We start from the raw sequence: 13139 nt of genomic DNA, 5'->3' as shown, positions 1-13139 counted from the left end.
AAAGTTAAAATTGGCACATTGGTTCATATTGTATTTAAAATCAGATAATCAAGCCAAATATAACAGTTGAGCGACCGTGCTAGAACCACGGAACTCGGGAATGCCTAACACCTTCTCCCGGGTTAACAGAATTCCTTATCCGGATTTCTGGTACGCAGACTATAATATGGAGTCATTCTTTTCCTCGATTCAGGATTAAAATTGGTGACTTGGGACACCCTAAATCTCCCAAGTGGCGACTCTGAAATAAACAAACCAATCCCGTTTCGATTGTCCTTTAATTGGAAAAAACTCCCCCTGCGCCCTCGGGCGCGGAAAAAGGAGGTGTGACAGACATTTCTACCTTTGTCTATCATATAAACATCAAACCATATGTCAATTTTATCTTTGATGTGCACTGCCACATAACTCATCCATGACTCTTGTGGAATCTGATAAAGGTGGAAAATTTTTTGACACCTACGTATCCATCCCCTAGGATTATTAATGTCGAACTCAGGAAATGATAGTTTATATTTTGAGGAAGTGATTTAGTTATCTATGACTGCAGGTGTTTGAAAACTAGGCTGAGACATCATATTTTGGGCTGGTAAACTGTTGTTGGGCTGGGTAAAAGAGGTAATCAGTGGTGGAGGCATTATCGTTGGGTTAGGCCTAAAAGAGAAGTGATAAGGTTGATGTGAAAGATAGTTCATGGGTGAGAAACTGGTGGTAGAAATGGTAGTAAGAGGGGTCGACGAAGTGTAGGGATAGGAAGCGAAGTTGGTGATGCTAGGGTAAAAGAGAGGGTGAGTTATAAAGGTTGGTTGCAAAGCTTCAGTACGAGCAACAGTAGATGAAATAGGAATAGTGGTGGACATAGGGACATTTGGAGAAACAGTGACAGTGGTAGATCTAGGATTGAAGGGAGCTGGAGTAAATGTCATACCTCTACCAATCTGAGAAAAATTAAGAGTAGCAGCAGGTGTAAGAGGGGAAACCGATGCCGCTGACCAGAGGTTACACCCAACGGAGGAATCACCCTGTTCAACATATGGCCCTCCTTGTAAGAGAAGTGCATGAGCTCGAGTTGCCGCGTTTGACTCTGCCCGCCGGTCAGATTCCATTTGAGCTAACAATGCCTCAAACCTCCGATTACTCTCCTCATGTCGTTGAGCGTGTACTTCCTCCATCCTAGCCATCCTCTGCTGAGTATCCACCATATACGCCTGAAGTTGGGTTTCAAATTTCTTCCACCCATCATCAGTTTCTTTCATTTTCTGAGACTCTACCATCGCCAGAAAACACCAGGTCGGCACCGCTCTAATACCAATATGTAACGGGTAGGCACGCAAAACCAAGAAGAATGTAAAATAGGACATAATTAAAATGAAAAAGATGATATTTCATTCAGCATAATTGTAGACTCTGACGTACAGGGAATAAATAACAAAATGACTCTAACAAACTAGACACCTGACAACATATAACAATGCCAGCTTTTAGGGACTATATAATAAATAAGAAAAGACTAAACTGACAACTATTAAACTTAAGGACTCCAATACATAATAAATAACTAAGAGTAATAATGTTCTTCTTTCTCTTTCGTAACTCGGTAGTTTGGGAAGAAGGTGCTTGTGGTGGAAGGGTTGGTAGTAGTATGGTGGTGGTGGAGAAGATGATAGGGTTGGGAAGATGAGGAGAGGGGGTTTCTTTTCTGTTTTTTTTGGAAGATGAGGAGGGGGCTTTTTCAATTTTTCTTTTTTTTCTCGATTTATGACACGTATCAGATGCTGATTGACGCGTGTAATAGAAATCTTTAAGAAGATGTGGTCAAACACCGAAGTGGTGTGTAATTGACACACTTTTAAAAGTTTTGGTGGGTAATACTATTCCCGCATTTAACATCCGTCCAGACGCGGTGCCCTTTCTCATTATCATCTACCGCCCTTTCTTTCCTCCCGGCTATTCACGCATGAAGATCGTCGTATGTATGCTCGACTTCGGTTGCCGGTGCTATAATAGGTAGAAGTACATTATGGCAGGATCAGTCACCCGGGCAAACAACCCTCCTCCAAGAAGAATTGTGCTATGCCCCCCCGATCCCTATAGAGCGAAAGAGCTGCCTGGTGATCCCTAGGTTGCAGCACGTCCGGTCGTTAACTCCTCGCGCCGCTGCCGCCGTTTCTAGGACCGACCGACGCCTCACCTGCACAGGTACCTACGTAGTGTAGTCTCGGTCGCACATTCAACATAGCGTTCGGACTCATGTGCCTTCCAGAACCAGGGGTATTCGAGCCTGCTGCGTACGATTAGCCAGCCTTGCGGCGGCAAAAGGATTAGACGTCCCCCCATGCTACGGTTCCCTGCGGTCCAAACCCGGTGCCGCTTTAGGTTAGGGAGCTGGACGATAATAGCTCCTCCGCATCCCAAAGCGCGCTGCCCTCCTAGGCGCGCAACACTAAGTAATCCAAGCCAACCCACATTACTGACTAACGGTGGATAATCATATTTCTTAGAGGTACTAAATACAACTCCATGAATGAGCAAAATGAAGGTTGCATTAATGATAAAGATCTCTGGGGAAACCGCTAAAAAAAGATTGAACATGTGGGAGGATCCGAACGAATTCTGCTTTCATTTCCCCCGTATGGAGCACTGAGTTACTTACGTTACGGTCTTCAGCAGGCAGGCTGCACTCTAGGCGGCTAGGAAGGCTCGCTAGACCAGCAGCCAGACCAAGAATGAATGTGTAATGATGGTGATTCCACACCAGGCTCAATAAAAAATTGAATGTAGAAAGGGGATCCTAAACTAAAAAGGAGTCCATGACCCCTTTTTAGAGCGTATAAGGGGAGGTCGAATTCCAAACCTTTTCTCTCGAGTATACCCATTACCAAAAAATATACGTCACTTTGGGACACATGCGCATAGCCGCCGCGCGTGGCTAAAGGTCAACCAAAAAAAAGAGCTCAAACTCTTTTTTTTTTTTTAGTTCCACTGAGAAAGTCTTTTCTTATAAAAGACGCCACTCTACGAGGGAAGATGCAGATAAAAGGCCAATAGCCTGATGTCAGCTTCTACGGCATAAGCTTTAGATCTATCAACGAATAATAAACATTTTATAAGAAAAGATAAATTTTTTGTTGAAATCTCAAAGAAAGGTATAGGTGAAATTTGGAATAGTCATTTCAATCTTTTTCTTCCAATTCTAAGAAAGAAAAATCCCGAAAAATCCGTCAATAAATGACGAACTCCATTATACAGATGATAGGACAGGGCTAAGGCAGTAATCTCGACGGAGATTAGGATGAGCTTTGATGAATAAAAGAAGAATTGGTAGAAATTCTCATAGGTGAAGCAAATCAAACCAATTTTCAGACAAAGAAGATAAAAAAAGAAAACTATAGTGGCTAGGAAAGCTCCGGAGATTCTATGGGAAATTGAAAACGTCGAAGTAAGCTGTGGCTTATAAATAGGAAGATGAGGAGATAAGGGGCGAAGGATATTCATGATATTCAGAAAGATTTATGTTCATTCGCTCTGCTCGCAGAGCGGTATACCGAAAAAAAGAAGCGACTACCTTACTTAAGCAATTCTTCTTATTCTTATTCTTTCTTAGTTGAAGTTCCTATATTGGTTTTTTCTTTCTTTTATGAATGTTATAACTCCTAATTCTTTGGTAGCGGACCTCTTTGATAGTTCGACCCTTATCCCCCGTCTAACTCAACTATTCGACTGTACGGCTATTGTGATTGCGAGAGAAAGGAGGGATGGCGCCTTCCTTTACCATCTGGCGGTTGAAAACAAAAGTGCTTCCAGGTACACGGCTGTTAGGCTCATCCAAGGCGTATTTACGGAAGTAGCAGGGAACTTGACCGTCAAGTTTGAAAAAAGCTGGCCAAGCCTGTGTCACTTTCTTACGTCAGGAGAAAGGGAGATCAAAGAAGTATGGGGCCGATACGCGAAGGATCAAATCATAGAGATAGCGGATCTTAAGAGGCGGAAGAAAAGGAACCTCGGCGACCCAGAGATCGCGGAGTCCGCGCCCGTGCCGAAAGTGAAGAAGCTTTCCTCTCCTTTCAGTCGAGCATGCCCGCCCTTTAGCACTTCCCTTCCCGAAGTGGGAGTAGGAGAAAGGAAAGCGCACTCGATCAATTACCATGCCGTGTCGTAAGACAAAAAGTCACCCGCAGGTGCTTTTGACCTTGACCGAGTCTTTTCTAGTACGGACCTGGCGGAGTGCTTTAACATAGGCGGATGTGGGACACAGAAAGAATAGATTCAGGTGCTCCTGAGTCAAGAGATTCTTCTCCCTAAGTAGCATTCTTGTAAGTACAGAAGGAATTCTCCTGTCTCTGAAAAGATAAAGCTAAAAGCAATCTCTGGTATAGATATTGATATTGACCCGCCTCTACGGGAGGTGGGTGGGGATCAAGAGAAGCAAGGCCGGGCACATCATACTCTTCAGGGATTGTGTCATGTCAATTTTCATAGTGAATTTCTTGCGTATCCACCCTGAAAGCGAGAGCTCGAGGCGGTGGGAAAGGAGAATCAACAAGATAGGATGCTCTGTCCCAACTAACAAGAGTAGGAAGATTCCAGCTTTGAATCTTGTGCTTGACGGTGATCATTTCTGCCACGTCGTAACAGTCTTTAGTGCTTTCTGTTTCAATGGTTTGGAACCCTTCTTACTTTCTTTATTATATCGGGGAATTTTTGCTCTTGGTCCGCTAACTCCATAAAGGGCTGGTGGGTGGGGGTAGAGCCTCTAGCGCCAATGTCGATGAATCAAAGGTGTCTGTTTATGGTATGGAATAGGAAGAGCAAGAATGGAACCGCTATCGCTTGTCCTATCATCCGCGATGAGCTTCTTTCATTCGTCAGTATGGGGTAGGTAGAGTCCTTTGCTCGTATGCTTGGCATTACTATAGTCGCACCAGTCTTCCTTCCTTTTTAGTGCACATGAAACGGAAACCCTAATAGAGACTACCCACACGGTGATCAAAACTCTTCCTTCTCTGCTTCACTGTCAATTGATTGGCGCATGAACGAAGCTGTAACGGAGCATGTACGCGACGATCAAACACGGCTTTGCCAGCTGCCTGTGATAGGAAAAAGAAAACTTGATCAGATAGTTCGTGCGGGGCATTTCCCACCTCGCCTTTGATGGACATTCAAAAGGATCTGCTAGGCTGTCTTACATGTCCCAAAAAGCAAGCAAAGGGGCTCCTTTCCTTCCCCATGTGGAAGAAGTGTACACACAGGGGGCCTACAACCTCGACCTCAGTATGAAAAGCATGACGGAATCGACGGTGGTCAATCTTCCTTCTTCTTTGGCATCTCGACTGGGGAGCATGAAAACAAGACTGGAAGAGGGCTCAGGTATCAACGTCCTTAGCCCGCATTGATCAATATCAATAAGAATAGCAGTCGTATAGGTATAGGTTAGCGCTTCCTTGCTTGCATCCTTTCCTCTCTTTCTTAATGAAATAAATATAGATGTCTCGACTGCCGAATCCTTATCCTGCAAACAACTCGATTCTGTTGATTCACTGTCCATTTGTCCTTAAACCGGATGTTTGGTCAACGACTTTGATATTCCTTCACACAAGGTTTTTAATCCTTCTCCCCCGCTTAGGACAGAAAGGGGAAGTAGCGAGATTACGATTCATTCGATTGGCAGGTCCAATCGAAGGAAGTCGCTCCAGCAGCTTTAGTACTTAGTACTTAGTTAAGGCCCCAGCCCTTCGCCCGGTTCTTCTCCGGCTCCACCAGCAGCCTTTATCAGCTGCTATGGTTCCCTTCCCGCAATGCGAATCTATATCTCTTTGCGGCTACAGCCTATTCTAATAGGACCCATATTCAATCTCTTAAGTGACTTCTGAACACTAGCTAGCTCTGGACCTACCTATATTAGCCATGAGCGATCACCAAGCGGAGTTGAAAGAAAAGAGACTTGACATGCCAAAACTTCGCTCGCGAGCTCGGAACGAACGGAGCGGAAGGGATCAAAAGTTCCAGGGAGAAAAAAAAGACGAGCACTTTGGGCCACGGAGCCAACGTTTAAGACAAGGCTAAAGGAGGCCATACGTGTAGTAAACTCCTCTCGTTGTGAAGAGAGTGAGTCTATAGAGCCTACGAGCCGGCCGATCCACTGTAGTGGAATCTTGTGAGCTAGCGGACGGTCCCGCGCGGTTTGCATTAGAGGGGCCCGCTTTCATCATCCTTACCCAGATCTCTTCTATTCTGTGATCTGGGATGATTAGATGAGGTTTCCATGTGTGTGTCTTCGGGAGCATCTTCTCCTGTGGGATCATAGCCAGTTTTTCACTGCGAGTGGTTATCTAAAGTAAAGGTAAACGAGGGTGACAGATCGATGAGGGCGCTCCTGCTTATCGGTTATACCCTTCGACCCCTGTTTTAGCAGCTAGCGAAAAGGCTTCGTTCTGCTGTTCCCCGTGAGTGGTCTAAATCAGCTGCGGTAGTTAAGGTTTGGAACAAATGAGCCTAAGGGAACGAAGTTGTGAGCCTTTAGTAATATATGAATAAGAGATATTAGAAATAATAAAACCTGATGGTTCCTGTCCTGAAACGAAGGATGCGAAGAAAGTACTGCCGCCTGTCATCATGCTCAATCAGTAATAAGTTGGCTTCACCTCCGGGGATCAGTCCAGCCTTGTGAAGGGAGAGGACTCTGTGGGCGGAAGCTACTCTGTTATCTTGCTTTCCTCATTCGCATGAGAGACAGACACATTGTGCACTCAAGATGATGAATGCCACAAGAGAGATAGAAGAAAGAAGATCTGTCTCGATTCTATCTCTATCTTTCGACATCTCATCTCTATAATAGAGATAATAATGGGTGGAGAATCCTTGTGTATTCTACTGGTATAGAATCTTTGTGGAAGGCGGGAAACTTCCGTCTAGCGGTCATGGGAAAGCCAAAACTTGTATATAATAAGTCAATACTGGGTCGGTCGAGACTCTTTCTTAGTGAAGTGGGAAGACAGCACCGAATCAGACGGGCACAGAAGAAGAAGTGGTTTCATCCGACCGGCGAGATAATTCGATTTCTAGTCAGCTAACTGAGAATCCAATAGAGAAAATAGCTTTTCTAATGATTTCTCGATAGAACGATTTCTTGTGAGCCACGAAACAGATAATCCAAGTCGTAAGTACGAACCACTCAATGGAGAATCTCAGGCCAATAAGCTACGACTACGAAACGAATTGGATCGGGTTCAGCGCTTGAAAGCTATCGAAGAAGAGTCAATTCAATGCTCAAGTCAAAGGGGGGAGTCCACTTATTCAATAGAAGAGAAGCCTATATCTGCCGACCCTACTTCACTTCCTTATAGTCCCTTGCCTACTGTCTTTGAATAATGCTTCATTAGATTTGGGTACAAGGTCGATGGGTAAAATATGTATTTTGCCCTACTATTTTTTAATGCTGCGCTACTTGGGATGGACATTCGACTAGTTCGGATTAAATATAAAATTTCGGTTTGGATTTTTGATTTTCGGATTGAAGAAATGATAATCCAAATCCAATCCAAATAAGTTCGGATTAGATCAGATTTTTTAAGTTTGGTTTCGGATTAATCGGGTTGGATATTTTGAATTTTCGGTTTTGAGCTTATAAGTTGAGATATTTCTTCTTTTTACAAAAATGAATATCTAAATGAAGTACTCATATTAAATTGCCTGAAAAGTTACTCATTCCGAGCGCAATCATCCAAATAAAGTATTCAAGTAATGAAATTACTATCAAGAAAATGCAACAGAGACATTAATACGACCGATAAGGAGTAGCAATAATAAAATTATGTCCAAATAGAAAGTATTTTGACAGTAACTTAGTAATTAATATTGTATATATGAAATAATATATAATGGATAGGGTATTGAACTTATTATTATTAGCATATAGATAATGGACTAAATATAATGTATAAAATTTTCGGATTTTCGGATATCCAAAAATCCAAAGTACCAAATCCAACATCCAATCCAAAATCCAAAATATTTCAAAATTAAATCTAAAATCCAATCCGTAATCCGAAAATCCAAACCAAAAATCTAAAAAATTCGAATTTCGGTTTGGATTTTGGATTTGCTCAACCTATACCCACCCCTACATGCTGCTACTTTGAAAGTTTGAATTTATTAAAGTCTTTTTGGCCGAATTGATCTTTTTTTTTCCTTCTTTCTAATATATATATACACACTCTTTTAGACTTTGGTAAAATAAAAAATTTAGACTCTTATATTAATAATTATTTTTTTCTATTTAAATTGTAAATAATTATTCCTCCTTTCACCAGCTAAGGTGGGTGGTAATATTTTTTTCCTTTCCACGAAGATGACATCAGTATGTGCATAATAGTCAACACTTTTAGGGCTCGTTTAATTGGAATAAGGTTTATGCCGGTATAAGTTATATTGGTATAAGTTATGCCGGAATTAGTTATGCAGGGATTGTTGTTTATTCACTGTTTGGTATGTTGTATTAAGAATGACAATTGCATAATTTCTAAGAAGAAGGTATAAGTTATACCGGTGCTAATTACCCCACTCTCTATAAGGTATAAGTTATCCCGGTGTTAAAATTAACACGGGGATAACTTATACTTGGTTTGCTCACCAAACAGAGTATTAATGTGGTATTAAATTTGTATATCACCTCTATACCTCCTTATACCTCATACCAAATGACCCCTTAGAGATCGTTTGGTAGAGTGCATTAGAGAAAATAATGCATGCATTAGCTTTGCGTATTAGTAATATTTTATTTGGTACACTTTTTCAACCTATATATAATTAATACAAGCATTAGTTATACACCTTATTTGATATTATCATATGTATAACTAATGCATAGCAAACCATGGTATTAGTAATACCAAGACTATTAATGCATGCATTAGCATGATTAAAGACAAAATTACCCTTAAAGCTAAAGAATATAGAGGACATTTTTGTAAACAACTAATTTTAAAAAAAATTATGTAATGCATTTTAATTTTAATACACCACACCAAAAAAAATAATGCACCTTATTGAGTTGAGTACAACCTTCCATCCTCATACGGACGGACAGTCCGAGTGCACTATTCAGATATTTGAGGATATGTTGCGTGCTTGTGTCATAGATTTCGGGAGTTCTTGGGGTCAGATTCTGCCGCTCACAGAGTTTTACCAATCCAGCATTCAGATGGCTCCGTATGGGCTTTGTATGGGAGACGGTGTCGGTCTCCGATGGGATGGTTTGAGCCGGATGATGCTAGGCTGCTGGGTACTGACTTAGTTCAAGATGCCTTGGACCAATGTTTGCATTACTAACACATGCATTATTAATCCCTGCATTACTAGTACACTTTATTCAACATTATTCTTATACCGCCTATCAAACGGCCCCTTAGCTTCTTAATATTTTTGAGATGTCAAAAATTGCGACTTATAATATCTTAGTATATACGTTTGACTATGTATTTGTTTTTAGTGGGTTTTAGGTTTTTATGGCTTTTTACAATGTTGAATTTAAGAAAATATCTTTTTTTAATTTTTTACGTGTAAAAGATAGATTTTTCATGTGTAAAAGCATATCTCCCATGTGTAAAAAAAGAGATGAGATCATAAAATTAAATATAAATCTGTAATGGGCCACAAAACCAATTGACCCGTTTATAGTCTTTTTAGAAAGGTAAATTAATTCGGTCTAATTTAGCTCTCAAATGAGTCAAATGACTGCCAATAAGGGAAATCTGCTCAAATAAATGTGGATTGGTGGAGTATTTGCTAGATTAATTCGTTAATGTTAGATGTTGTTCTGGAACTGTTTGTACTTCCCTTGAGTAGTATGAAAGTAGCACTGGTTATTATTAAATGAGAAACTTTCAGAAATCACTGTATTTTAGTTGTTATTTGTCATGACCCAAGTTTTTTTTCAAAAGAGTCGTGATGGCATATAGTCTCTAAATTAGGTAAACCTAACATTTTCTGTAACAATATGAATATTCACTAACTTTAAATTAAATTACTCTGAACAAATTATAATTCCCAAAACCGGTGGTACTAGTCATAAGCATTTCTAAGAATAATTATAATAAATAGATACACCACTATTCCGAAACAAAAAGAACATATGGAATAAGTACAATTGAAGGTAACTCCGAGGCATGCGAACGCTATAGCAGGTTTACCTTGAGTCTCCACCGCAACGACTCGCATAGCTGCTACCGATCAAATACCTGGATCTGTACACAAAAATGTACAGAAGTGTAGTATGAGCACATCATAGCGGTGCCCAGTAAGTATCAAGACTAACCTCGGTGGAGTAGTGGCGAGGTACAATCAAGACATTCACTGGTCTAACAACCTGTGTAATATAACATACAATAATAATAGGGAGCAAATAATAATGATGGCAACAATAATCAACCAGTGATATAAACAGCAGGGCAACAAAAATACCATAAATATTACTCAATGAATAATGTGTTACACCCCGCAATATTACATCAATATCACGTCCCACAGTACTACATTACGACGATGTTGTACCCTGTAGTGTTGTACGTTGAATTCCTCTTAAGGTAACAGACATCAGTCCAAGGAAAAGATTATTTGGAGATTATAAAGATTATTCTATTTCAAACAAATAATAAGTAAATTCGTAAAGGTGAAAGGGGAAGCAAGTCAAAGAAAACGAGTTTTGTTGAAAATGGACAATTTGGAATAAAATACGGCCTGAGCTCAATACCCGTTATTTATGGACTAGTATCATACAAGATACCACATGTCCATGATATTAAGGTGTATAAGGTATATTAAAAGTGGGTATTATTTTAAGTAAGTGAAGATAGGTCTTAGTTTGTGGTTAATTATTGGGTAATGAAATATTACCTAGTTAATTAATAATTGTGGTTGATTTATTAAAGTATTTGGATAAGTACCTAATGACCTAACGTGGCAGCCATGCCTTGAAGGAAGGGTGACTATTTTGGTCTTGAAATTAGGTGGCAATGTAAGGCAATACTAGATTAAGACTAAAATATGTGGCCATATACATCACCATATAAACGAGCAAGCCACCAAACGAATAAAAGGGCTAATTCGTTATAGTTTCCTTTTCATTGCTACGTCTGGTAGAGTCTATGAGACAACTTTCACCTTATCCTACCATTATTTCAAGAATTTTATGTTTCCTTCTTTCATGTTTATTTGCTATTTTGTTCCTTTTAGACAAGAAAATAGTATTACGTCAAAGTCTTGCACACAAGACATTGCTATTCAAAACAATTGAAGCAGAAGCGAGATTAAGTTTAAAAAGAAAGCTTCATAGATCAAAAGCAGTATTTCGATCATATTTCACAGAAGCAGAAGCTTCATTTCGTTCAATAATTCAAGGAACAAGTATGTTAAGGCTATCCCTTCTTTCTTTTGTCATGATCCATACGATACGAACGAAACGTGTAAATGCACAAATTTCATGAATGACTTTATACATAGAAGTATTAGAGATATCTATGTTCTTGAATTTCCGTGTATCATAATATTTTATCATCTATTCATGGATCTCAGAAAAATACGAAAGTTAAAAAGAGTTTACTTTATGATATTACTCAAAGGCAAAATGGTCTTATGAGATTTCGAAAGATTTTATTAACGTACTTTTCATGCATTGCATTCATGTGCATTGACTCATGACCAGATGGCGTTATATACGCGTATATATGTAAATATATGTATATGGGATATGGGAAAAGGTTACGACGTTATATACGCACCACCACCTGATCAGCTGGTATATGACGATGATGTTGCCCACAGTGGCTGAAATATGATTCAAACGGCGTCATATATGCATATATATATGTATGTACTCAAATGGCGTTATATACGCATATATATGTATGCATATGGGATATGGGAAAGGTTATGGCGTTATATACGTACCACCACCTGATCAGCTGGTATACGATGATAATTTTGCCCACAGTGGCCGATATGATATGATGGGATGCCCTCAGAGGCTGATGATGTTATGAAGCATGTACCTATGCACGACATGACATTCATACGCACATGCATGACGCTAAAAGTAATTTATGATTTACAAAGTTATTCAGACTTGTAGGTTGAGTCATTTACTCTATATTTCTTCCATGTCTCTGATGTACTTACTTATGTGCCTTACATACTCGGTACATTATTCGTACTGATGTCCCTTTTGCTAGGGGCCGCTGCGTTTCATGCCCGCAGGTCCCGATAGACAGGATGAGAGCCCTCCAAGTAGGCTATCAGCTCAACGGAAGATGTTGGTGTGCTCCATTTGCTTCGGAGTTGCTTGTTTGGTTAGTATGATTTAGACGTGTAATGTTTGGTATGGCAGGACTCTATCCCGGCCTCTATGATATTTATGTATTATTAAAGGCTTGTAAGACATATGTCTTGTACGTGAAAGATTATACGGCCTTGTCGGCCTATATTTTGAGTTGATAATGATTATGTTGGCCTATTAGGCCCGTATGTCACGTGTATATGATGATGTAATAATAAAGATACGTTACATTGATACTCGATTGAGTAAGGTACCGGGTACCCGTCGCGGCCCATCGGTTTGGGTCGTGATATAATGTATACAAGTGCAATCAATTAATCAAGTCCTTCAACTATAAATATCTTTCAAATATATTTCCTTCAAACAAGCATCTTTCGAATATAATTCTTTCGAGTAAAGGTCACCTTGTGACGCCTCATTTTATAATCATAAATAATATAACTCTCAGCCCACTTTCATATTTTTACGACATATCGTGCCCATATTTCTATAAAAGTCGCACGGGCAACTCACATGCCATTAAATAAAATAAAAAATCATAATATTTTCCCCGGCACCTTGTACCCACATATTTTTGTCTCACATTGCTCCACAACGTTCTCAGGTTACTCAGTTCATAGGGTCCATAACCTAATACAATTAAGAATGTTCACGGAGCCTCATTTACTTAACATGAAGTAGAGTACAACTTCTAAACCCATTTGGAACTCATCAAGGAAAGATGAAGTTATTTTTAGAAATCATTTGAATAAAGAAAGTACCATGTTTCAATTAGAATACAACATCGAATGAATTATTACTTTTACCAAGG

The sequence above is a fragment of the Nicotiana sylvestris genome, chromosome 1 (genome assembly GCF_000393655.2).
Source record: "Nicotiana sylvestris chromosome 1, ASM39365v2, whole genome shotgun sequence".
In the NCBI taxonomy this organism is placed as follows: domain Eukaryota; kingdom Viridiplantae; phylum Streptophyta; class Magnoliopsida; order Solanales; family Solanaceae; genus Nicotiana; species Nicotiana sylvestris.
This window is presented reverse-complemented; position numbering follows the sequence as displayed.